At 34.9% G+C, this 11,652-nt stretch overlaps 1 non-coding gene across 1 annotated transcript; it reads left to right on the plus strand.

The window, feature by feature from the left end:
* Positions 1-3,977: 3,977 nt before the first annotated feature.
* Positions 3,978-4,102, plus strand: LOC131200328 (U6atac minor spliceosomal RNA). The gene has a single exon (XR_009155593.1). It is a non-coding gene; the product is annotated as a U6atac minor spliceosomal RNA (small nuclear RNA).
* The last annotated feature ends 7,550 nt before the right edge of the window (positions 4,103-11,652 follow it).

Raw genomic sequence — 11,652 nt, forward strand, 5'->3', positions numbered from 1 at the left:
GGATTCCAGAAACATCTGGTAAAAAGAAAGGAGGAGGCTTATGCCTATATATTAATTCAACCTGGTGTCAAGATTTTAACATAATTTACAAATTCTGTGACAACAATTTAGAGACTCTAATTATCAACTGCAAACCTTACTATTCGCCTCGTGAATTTTCCTCATTTCTTCTAATTGCTGTTTATGTCCCACCACAAGCCTGTGTAAATGAGGCATTACGAACTCTAGCTGACCAAATCATGGAGGCTGAAGCCAAACACCCTGATTCACTGGCCATTGTTTTGGGAGATCTAAACAAGGCAAACTTAAGGAAAGAACTACCAAAATACTTTCAGCATGTCAATTGTCCCACCAGAGGCAAGAATACTCTAGACCACTGCTACACAACACTAAAAGATGCCTATCGGTCTTTACCACGTGCAGCTGTAGGACACTCTGATCATTGCATGATTCACCTTGTACCTGCTTACAGGCAAAGACTTAAAGCCATAAAACCAATAATTAAATCAGTGAAAACCTGGACGGAGGAATCAGAATTAAAGCTACAGGCATGTTTTGACTGCACTGATTGGAATATTTTTAAAGATACCTCTGCAGACCTGGATGAACTCACAGATACTGTAACATCATATGTCAGCTTCTGTGAAGACCTATGTGTACCTACAAGGAACTTGCGAATACACAGTAATAACAAACCTTGGTTTACACCTAAACTTAAGCAGCTACGACATTCCAAAGAGGAAGCCTACAGAAAAGGTGATAAAATGCTGTACAATCAGGCCAGAAATGCACTAACAAGGAGATAAGAGCAGCAAAAGAAGCTACTCTGAAAAGCTAAAGAATCAATTTTCAGCAAATGAACCAGCAAACATGTGGAAAACTCTTAAAAATATCACCGGCTATGGCAAACCTCCTTCCCAGGCTGAAGGTAATCAACAACTGGCAGATGACCTGAATGAGTTTTACTGCAGGTTTGAAAGGAAACTACAGCCACCTATCTCCACAACCCCATCTCAGACACACCAACAACAACCAAGCCTCCTACAACTGACCCCATTTCATTGGGTTCACAACCCCTAGTGATCACAGAAAAGGAAGTGCAGGACCTATTTCACAGACAAAAGCCAGGAAAAGCTCCAGGCCCAGACAAGATAACTCCTTCTTGCTTAAAAGTCTGGGCTGACCAATTGGCCCCCATCTTCACCCATATTTTCAATAAATCACTAGAGATGTGCTATGTTCCTTCTTGCTTCAAACGCTCTACCATCATCCCAGTGCCGAAGAAGCCCACCATCAAGGAACTGAATGACTACAGACCAGTTGCTCTAACATCTGTAGTCATGAAAACCTTTGAAAGGCTAGTGCTTTCCTACCTGAAAACCATCACGAATCCGCTCTTAGACCCCTTGCAATTTGCATACCGAGCAAATAGATCAACAGATGATGCTGTTAATATGGCTCTGCACTACATCCTACAACATCTTGAGTCTCCAAAGACCTATGCAAGGGTCCTTTTGTAGACTTTAGTTCAGCATTCAATATCATCATTCCAGACATTCTTCTAACTAAGCTAAACCAGCTACAGGTACCGGAACAGACTTGTAAGTGGATCACAAGCTTCCTAACAAACAGGAAGCAGCAGGTGAAGCTAAGCAAGATCACATCAAATACCTGTACAATTAGCACAGGGGCCCCCCAGGCTGTGTGCTCTCCCACTTCTCTTCTCTCTGTATACCAATGACTGCATCTCCAATGATCCATTTGTTAAGCTACTGAAGACCGCAGATGACACAAGAGTGATTGGTCTCATTCGAGACAATGACGAATCCGCATATAGGCGAGAGGTCGAACGACTAGCCTTGTGGTGCAACCAAAACAATCTGGAACTGAACACACTCAAAACCGTAGAAATGGTGGTAGACTTTAGGAAAAACCCTTCCATACTTCCACCTCTCACAATACTTGACAACACAGTATCAACAGTAGAAACCTTCAAATTTCTGGGTTCTATCATATCGCAAGATCTCAAATGGACAGCTAACATCAAAACATCATTAAAAAAGGACAACAAAGAATGTTCTTTCTGCGCCAACTCAGTAAGCTCAAACTGCCCAAGGAGCTGCTGATCCAATTCTACAGAGGAATTATTGAGTCTGTCATTTGCACCTCTATAACTGTCTGGTTCGGTTCTGCAACCCAACAAGAAAAACACAGACTTCAGAGGATAATTAGAACTGCAGAAAAAATAATTGCTACCAACCTGCCTTCCATTGAGGACCTGTATACTGCACGAATCAAGAAGAGGGCCGTGAAAATATTTGCAGATCCCTCGCATCCTGGACATAAACTGTTTCAACTCCTACCCTCAAAACGACGCTATAGAGCACTGCACACCAGAACAACTAGACACAAGAACAGTTTTTTCCCGAAGGCCATCACTCTGCTAAACAAATAATTCCCTCAACACTGTCAGACTATTTACTGAATCTGCACTACTATTAATCGTTTCATAGTTCCCATCACCAATCTCTTTCCACTTATGACTGTATGACTATAACTTGTTGCTGGCAATCCTTATGATTTATATTGATATATTGATCATCAATTGTGTTGTAAATGTTGTACCTTGATGAACGTATCTTTTCTTTTATGTACACTGAGAGCATATGCACCAAGACAAATTCCTTGTGTGTCCAATCACACTTGGCCAATAAAATTCTATTCTATTCTATTCTATTTACACTTTTTCATCTTTCTGTTCTATGGTTCTCTTCAATGATTATTTCACAGAGCTCATAGTAAATTGCTCTAGACTACAGCTGTCGGTGCTTGCTATTCGTTCTTTCCTTGACCATTACATTTTTTGCTTTTAACCACAGGGTCAATTAGCATATTGTTAGAAAGTCACTGCTAACTATTCCCAGTTTTCATACAAGTAACAGTTCAACTATTCAGTGTGTAGGAAAATGTCTTTGCATAATAATAATAAAAAAAACCCTACAGAATTCTGAAATGTGTTACATATTAACAAAGGTGTAAAAATCATTAGCAAACATCTCACTGTATGTTGATTGCAAAACTAATCATCTGAAATCTTAAAGTGTGATAACCAAAAATTAAATGAAAATCTATTTACTATTTTATGTAAAAGACTATGTCCGTGAAGTGTAGATTGTTAGAACTGGATGCCTTTCAATTAATTGCTTTTCACTTCATCTATTAATTATTTCTTATGGCTTATGAGTTTAAAAAGATTTAAGTTTGATATCTGCCTCGTGTCCATAGTTATTGAACCTTGGATTGATAAAATGCTATCATGAAAAAGTATTTTCCTGAAAGCTCTGAACATACCAAACATTTTTACTCTTTAAATTATATTTAGGCATGCTTTACTGTGTGCCTCAGGAAAGCTAATAATATAAGAACTGCTAGTTTTCTTTGTCTATAGAACTTATAGTTTACTAGATGAAGTACATTCAGGGGAAAAACTAATAAAAACAAATGAGTTTCCTTCAGTTGTCCTTCCATTTTTATGATTCAGAACAAAAATATCGGTTTTATTAACTATCTGTGTAACTAACACAACCAAGCAAATTTATGAAACTGGTTTCATTCTAAAGTCACTAATAAAAGATTTCCAATTCCAATTAAGAACCGTAGTGGCACAATGGTTAGAATGCAGTATTGCAGGCTAATTCTGCTGACTGCCAGCAGTTTGATTCCAACTGCCTCAAGGTTGACTCAGCCTTCCTCCTGAGGACCTAGATTGTTGTCAGCAATATGCTGACATTCGTAAACTGCCTAGGGAGGGCTTTAACGCATTGTGAAGTGGAATTTAAATTTTCAACCTTTGTCTTTTGAACTTTTTCATATGCACCTTTCTTTTATGCTTAATTTGTGAGTTCTGCAAATCACATCAATAGAAGTACATTCAAGGCAGTCTAAGAGGCATAAGAAATATAAAGTGTGTGGAAGATGTTTTATTTCAGCTAAAAGATTAGCAGTCCCCTTGTTAAGTACAGAAGAGGCGCTCACAGCATGGCCAACATACATACGGTTAAGACACAGCTATTTACAATGTGGTTATGAGGTTTTGCTTTATTTATTTATTTGTTTGTTTGTTTGTTTATTTAAGTTATTGTAATTTCCTTGTTTGATTGTTGAAAGTAATTGGGAATCAGGTGACAAAACAAGTTTATTACATTGCTGTTACTGTTGTCTCTTCCTTTATTATTGTGAAGAAGGATGGGTTCCTAATTGTGTATAATCAAGTGACCTTACCAGACAAATGACTTAGCATCAGAACTGTTTCCAAATTCATACTTTGCAAATGAGTATTATAGAATGATTCTCTGTGATACCGCTGTGTCGTGCCATATATGGTTTTTGGATTGCATTCTGCATTGTGTTTTGGCACACATTTAATATTATGAGACCATAAACAAGGTAATCTACAATTATGCTTGATGAGAAAAAAAGGAAATGGCATTTGAAAAAGAAAATTCATCTCTCTGTGTGAGAGAGAGTGTGCTATTTATATTATTATATATTATATTATAACATATTATGAATCAAGCACAGGTAGTCCTCAATTTATGACCACAATTGAGCCCAAAATTTATGTTACTAAGTTAAGTGAGTTTTGCCCTATTTTACGACCTTTCCTGACACCCCAAATCTGGTATCTAGAGATGAAAGTTGAACAAAGGAGAAGCACAATATATTATTATACCCTAACCCCTTTCTTAGAAAGCATGTAAATATTCAGCCTATTTGAATTCTTCAAAAAAGTTTGTTCATTCTTATATATTTTAGTGTGTATGTGTGTCTCTCTGTGTGCTTTATTAAGTTCCAGAAGTAATAAATAAAACTTCATGAAACTGTAATTTTATTGTTGAAGGGCACAACTCTTTTGCCATAGATTTACACATTTTCAGGTCCAATGACTGTTTTAATTATGTGGCAAAAATTGCACAATGTTATGCTAACCAACTATACTGCACCTTTAACCTCTTGATTTAGATTTAATTTAAATCTTAATTTAAAAAAACATATATTTGCATGCAAGTAAATGAGTTCATTCAAAAATATATTACAGGAACCTTCTCAAATGCATATGAAATAGACAAAAAAGCTTTAGTTTGCAAGAACAGACATGATAAGATTCTAAATTAAACTGCATAATAATTTTATTTTAAACTTGATATTTATATTAGGATAGTATATTAGATTATTAAATAATTCAACTAAGCATATACTGGTAACATTAGAAGAAATTGTATTTTTTCTTCTTTTCCAATATATGATTGCTTAAAATAGTCATTAGGTATAGGTGAAATAGTTTATGACAAGTTCTGCTGAAAAAGTAAATTGCTTTCACCTACAGAGCCAATATGCTTCCAAAGTAATAAACTATATATATAATATGTATCCTTTCGTTTGTTTATCAATTTTTTATTTCCCATGACATTTTTTCTAGCTATATCCTATTGTTATAACTATGTGTATAGTCTTGGGGACAGGATTGGAGGTAGAAATTTCTATGACTTGTAATAAAAGCATGAATTGAGCTGAGAAATTTTGATTAACATAATCTATGTTTTACTTACTGAAGCTGAACTATTCTAAAACAAAAATATATTTTCTTTAACTGCCACTATTTGCATTAGTACCTTGTTTCATTTTATTCTCTTCAGCTTTTTTTTTTAAAAAAATAGTATAGCACAAAATACAGTTAGATCCAGCTAGAATAATATCTTTTTATGTTTCTCAGAGGACAAATTCTTACAAACTGACATAGATATGAAGAAATTATGTTCTGTGCCATCTATCGTTTTGGATATATGGATTGAAAACATTAATAGGAGTTAGAAGGGACAATGCTAATATATATTAAATAGTGTTGCATGAACTTTGAGGAGACTAAAATATTGCCATGAAGTTGGGATGATAGATACAAAAGCTCTGTACAATAGGAGATATACACATAATTTTCACAACATTTTTACTCTCTGCTGAATTTGTCCTACTTATCTTATTTTGTTTTTTAGCAAATTTTGTAAATTTTACTTTTTTTCCTCATGGTCTGGTTGTTTACTAAATATTTATTTATTTAAAACACTTACAGAGCTCTAGGTCCTAACCAAATATGGGTAATTCCCAATTAAAAGTTAAAATAACTTATGAAATTATATTAACATTGTAAGACTAAACTAAAACATTAAGCATAATAAAGACCTGGTACGCAGTCAAACTTTTAATCTGCAATTATTCAATCTTATCCCAGAATTTGGGGTAAAAGCCACACCTTCAAGGCTTTAAGCAAGGATAGGAGGGTAGAGGCCTTTCAAGGGACAGAATGTGACAGGGGGCAATAAATGTTATACCACATAGCTTACTTAAAACACTTGCCTTGTAATTTATATCCTGCCTGACTAGGTAGGTTAGTGGCTAAGACACTGAGCTTGTCGATCAGAAAGGTTGGCAGTTCAGTGATTCGAATCCCTAGTCAGGTCTCCTGTTTGAGCAGGGGGTTGGACTAGAACAGTGATGGCTAACCTTTTTGTCACACACATGCACCCACACCCATAATTCTATGTGCTCCACCCCCTGCACATGCACATGCGAGATCCCCCCCTGCGCTTCCCCTGCTTATGGCACGGTGGGCCAGGTAGGCCCGTTTTTTTGTTCTCCCCAGGCTCCAGAGACCCTCCCCACCAGAGGCCAGAAACAGCCTGTTTGCCAAGTTCTGGTGGGCCCAGAAGGCCCAAAAATCACCTGGCCAGCACGTCCATGTGTGCCGGAGCTGAGCTCATGTGCCCACCGATATGGCTCTGTGTGTCACCTGTGTGTCACCTGTGGCCTCCAAGGTCCCTTCCAACTCTGTTACTGTTAAATATTGCTCAAAAGCTATAATGCAATTTTCACTTATCAGTTGTCCCACACACTCTCTCTCTCTTGCACAAATACATATAAGATTTGTTTTATAAAAGGTTTGGTACAAATGAGTCCAAAGTAACTTATATGTTGGCCTTTTATTGCATCTGATTATTTTAATCATTTCTTTTCTAATCCTTGCTTTAGAACATGTATTCTTAATAACATCTATTAGGTAATTAATTTACATTCCTTTACATTCCTAATGATTCCACTCAGCACAACACAGCAGCTTGTGGGCTCCTCAAACCACAAAATAGCTATGGTTAGAAGCAATGGTCCTAGGACTAGAACAGCCAAAGCTGGCGTATCAGTCTATTTGTTCTTCTAATCTTCTGTAAATCCTGATAATATGTCATACACTAAGAAAGTACCATTAAATGTCATCAAAGTTAAGTGAAACTGTACCACTAATTAGAAAAAAAATGCCATAGCTGAGTATGGATCCTAGGAAGAAATAGTTCATAATGAGCAAAGGTCATAATCCAACAATCATAGATTCAATTTTAGTCCAAATGATAAAAAGAAAATTAAGCATGACTTCCACTTACTTTCACTACTTTATTGATTTTATTGAAATGTAGCTGTGCTCATTGTTCCAAAATGATCTTACACTTTTTCAGTCAAGAGCAATGAAAGTTACAACTGACCTTTAATATTTTAAAAGTACTTTAAACTTTATAAATGAATTAGAGAACATAAATAACAATATGAACAGGGCTAAAATTAGAAAGTATTTTTCTTCACGAGGCCATAGTTTTCTAGTAATGTCCTAGTATTCATTATATTATTCTGGTTGTTTATTTGTAAATTCACCTCATCTTACAAAACTATTTGGAAGGAGAAGGAGAAGGAGAAGGAGAAGGAGAAGAATGGGACAAAGACAAATACTTCATTGATGTTTATTCTGATAAATCCTTCCCCATCCCATTTCTGTTCTCCATCTCTGAAACATTTCTTTATTTCCCCCATTCAGGGTGCCTTCTTTACTGTTTCTGAAAAGTTTCAGCTTAGCTCTATTAATCAGAGAAGAAAGAGGACAATGTTGTAATGTCAAGTAGAAGCTTAGGGCGCTTATGTTTGTTTCTAAAGATTAATTTAAGCTAGATTTGTTTGCATATAGGATTTGTATAAGAGCCTAGGGGACAGTCAAATAATTTCTTTAAAAATCCAAATAACAACTGTTGCCTTTCAAGGAGCAGCTGTTGTATCAACAGTAATTGTTTCTTAGAACTTGCAACCCAAAAGTGGGCTTTAGTGCTGTAAAAGAAACAATTGGTTGGTTGTGAAAGATTTCAAAGCAGACGGCAACAGAGGGTTTATCCTTTAAGAAAAATGAACTTTCCTTTCCTTTCCTTTCCTTTCCTTTCCTTTTCTTTCCTTTCCTTTCCTTTCCTTTCCTTTCCTTTCCCTTTCCCCTTCCCTTCCCTTCCCTTCCTTCCCTTCCCATGCCTTTCCTTTCTCTTATTTCTTAATATTTTATGGGTGTTTATCATTTAGGCTAGCTATAACTTCAGAGTTTAAGCCACTGATAGAAAATTTGAGAAAATTGTGCAAAGGGAATATTACATGCTGTCTCTATATCACTACACTTTATAATCTAAGTCACCTTAGAATTAGGAAGATTTACTTTTGAGTAAACTTGCTTATCTGCTGGAAGGTTTATTTGGGAATAAGCTGTACTGAACTCAGCGGGATATATCTAAATAGGCAAATATACCACTGAATTGTTAATGCTTGTTAAATAATTCTCTATAATTATCAGTATGAAAATGAACAACAGGCAAAGCAAAGGACTTGGAATCTACTTTCCATGACTTCTAAAATGATTTTTGAACACATGAATAATACTATAACACACTTATATAATATCAATCATTTAAAATATAATGAAAATACAGAGTTACAAGGAATATAGTCTTCTTCCTGCCTGATAATTACCTATGCCATAGTCACAAAATAAAAGCAGATGATGTTTAAAGGAAAATGTACTATAAAACAGGGGTGGTGGTTAATCCACTTCTGATCACTGAGACTGCAATCTTCAGAACAAATGAGTATAAATGGAAAATGTTCTCTGTCCCTGCACCAACTTTTCTGCACTAACTTTTTGATCTCCCTTCTTTCAGTGAAACAGAAATTTGGCATTTTTTTTAAAAAAAATCCTCTTATTGAACTTTCCTGAACATATGGATATAAAATAGTTTCTATTTCCATTTTTATTTTCCAGCTTTTTTTTTCCACCTAATTTTCTCTCCTTCTCATTACAGGTACTCTTCCCTCAGTCCATCTGTTGTTGTTGCTGTTTTTCTGGAAGTATGTTTCTGTTTCTTTTCGCTTCACAGTTCACTATACAAACATGTTAACTGGCAAACAACCTTGGTTTGAGATGGAGTTGATAACCTTAAACAGATCAAGCAGAGAACATTACACAGGATTTATAATGTTGTAATAATGAATATATATATATATATATATATATATAGATATATATATATATATATATATATATATATATATATATATATATATATATATATTAATGTGTTTTCCCTATATACTCTTTTGGGGTTTGCCTGCTTTTTCAAACATATGGTATGATATGGAAGTATCACACAAACATGATTTTTTTAAAAAAAAGACAAGAAAAGAAAACATATGGTGGCATTACAAAAAGCAGCCTTATGATATAGATAAATGAGCTTCAGAAATGATTCAGGAATAATTATTAATATACCATTATTTGTACAATTATGGCTTAAGTGATTCTTGACTGCTTAAATTATAGTAAAGCATTCATAAATACAAACAAATATCAAGAAGCTTTAAAAACATATCTGTCTTGCAAACAGATTTTCCCAAAGCCCTATACTTACGTGTCCTTTTTTCTCCAAAAAAGTATAACAACAACAACAACAGAAAAAATAGAATTTGTAGTAAAAGGTTTCCATTTGTAGTTTCTGAATCAAGGTCATGAACTGGATACTTTATGCTTAGAAATAAATGTAGTGAATGAATTTAACACTGCCTCTGTAAAGGTAATTGACATCCACTTTTTTGTTATGCAAATCTTCTTTTATAACATTTGGCTCTGAAAATTATTTATGTTATGCATTATATCAGCAAGAAAATTGAGAAAAATATAGAAAACCAAGGAAAACATGCTTTGTGCAAATTTTACAATATCTGACATAAATAATTTTGCCAAAACGCAAATAAAGAAGCATGTCAAAAGCTTATTAATTAGCAAAAAAGATTTTTTTAGGCTATGGAAAACAAAATAATTAAGATGAGACATTGTACCTAAGTAATGAGAAAAAAATGAAGCAGGTATCCCTCAAGTCATTATGAAAAACAATAAGCTTTTCCTACTGTATATAGGTATACCAAATGCTAGGGCCCATACTCCATAACATCCCAGGTTTTCATAGTTGTACTATGTACTTGTCAAATAAATATAAATAAATATATAAAAAGGCCTTGGAAAGGAGGGAATATAGTGGCTAGTCCAAATTGTAGTGACAAAATAATTCATGAAGAAAGCTAACAATGATTGAAGTTATTGCTTTGTTATATAAAGCTAACATGTTGCAGTGATTCACTGGTTTCTTGTAACAAAATGGGGTAACAGCAGTCACCAGATTACATAAACAATATAGATTTTAAACAGATGTTGATCAAAGACAGTTTGAACATGTGTCTATATATTTTCTAGTAAGATATATTCTTACAAGTCTTTATTTTTTTTATACTAACAAGCCATTCCTGTGAATGAATGACTGATAAAAAAAGTCTTCAATCTACCACTTCATCTCAAGTACAAATTTGGTACTAGTAACTAATCAAGAAACAGGCACAATAATCAGAGTTTTATTACGGGACAGTTTGCTGCCACCGAATGCCTCCCATCGACACAGGGAGGGACTCCTCAGGGTGCCGTCAGCCAGGCAGTGCCGACTGGCGATGCCCAGGGGAAGGGCCTTTTCTGTGGGGGCTCCCACCCTCTGGAACGAGCTTCCCCCAGGACTTGGTCAACTTCCTGACCTTCGGACCTTCCGCCACGAGCTTAAGACACATCTATTCATTTGCGCAGGACTGGACTAGGGTTTTAAATTTTAAATGACTAAATTTTAGATTTTGGTTTTAAATTGGGTTTTATTATTTATATGTTTATTTTAAATATTTGGCCTTTATAATAAGTTTTTTAGATGAATGTTTTACTTTGTATATTTATGTGTTTTTACATGGCTGTACACTGCCCTGAGTCCTTAGGGAGATAGGGTGGTATAAAAATACGAATAAATAAATAAATAAATAAGTAATAAATATTCCCAGAGATGTTCCATAGGAGAAACAGCACAGAACATCTATGTATTTAAATAATACATACATACATACATACATACATACATACATACCAAAATTACAAAACTGATTCAATTTGAATTTTTATTCTACTCAAATAGCCCTCACAGTGGAGGCATAGAAAAATGTTCTGCTTGCTCTGGCACAAATAATATGTTTTATATGTAGAAGAAACAAATGATGCTGACTTTCTAGTGGGCAGGAGGAGGATCTAATAATGTATTCTTGCCATCAAGAAATAATAACTTGTCTGTACTAGTATTTAGGCAAGCTAGATTATAGTGTATTGATCTCATTTCTCTACCATGAACATATTCATAAATTATATGTATAGGGACGCAGTGGCTCAGG

This window comes from Ahaetulla prasina, chromosome 5 (assembly GCF_028640845.1).
Source record: "Ahaetulla prasina isolate Xishuangbanna chromosome 5, ASM2864084v1, whole genome shotgun sequence".
NCBI classification, from domain to species: Eukaryota; Metazoa; Chordata; class Lepidosauria; order Squamata; family Colubridae; genus Ahaetulla; species Ahaetulla prasina.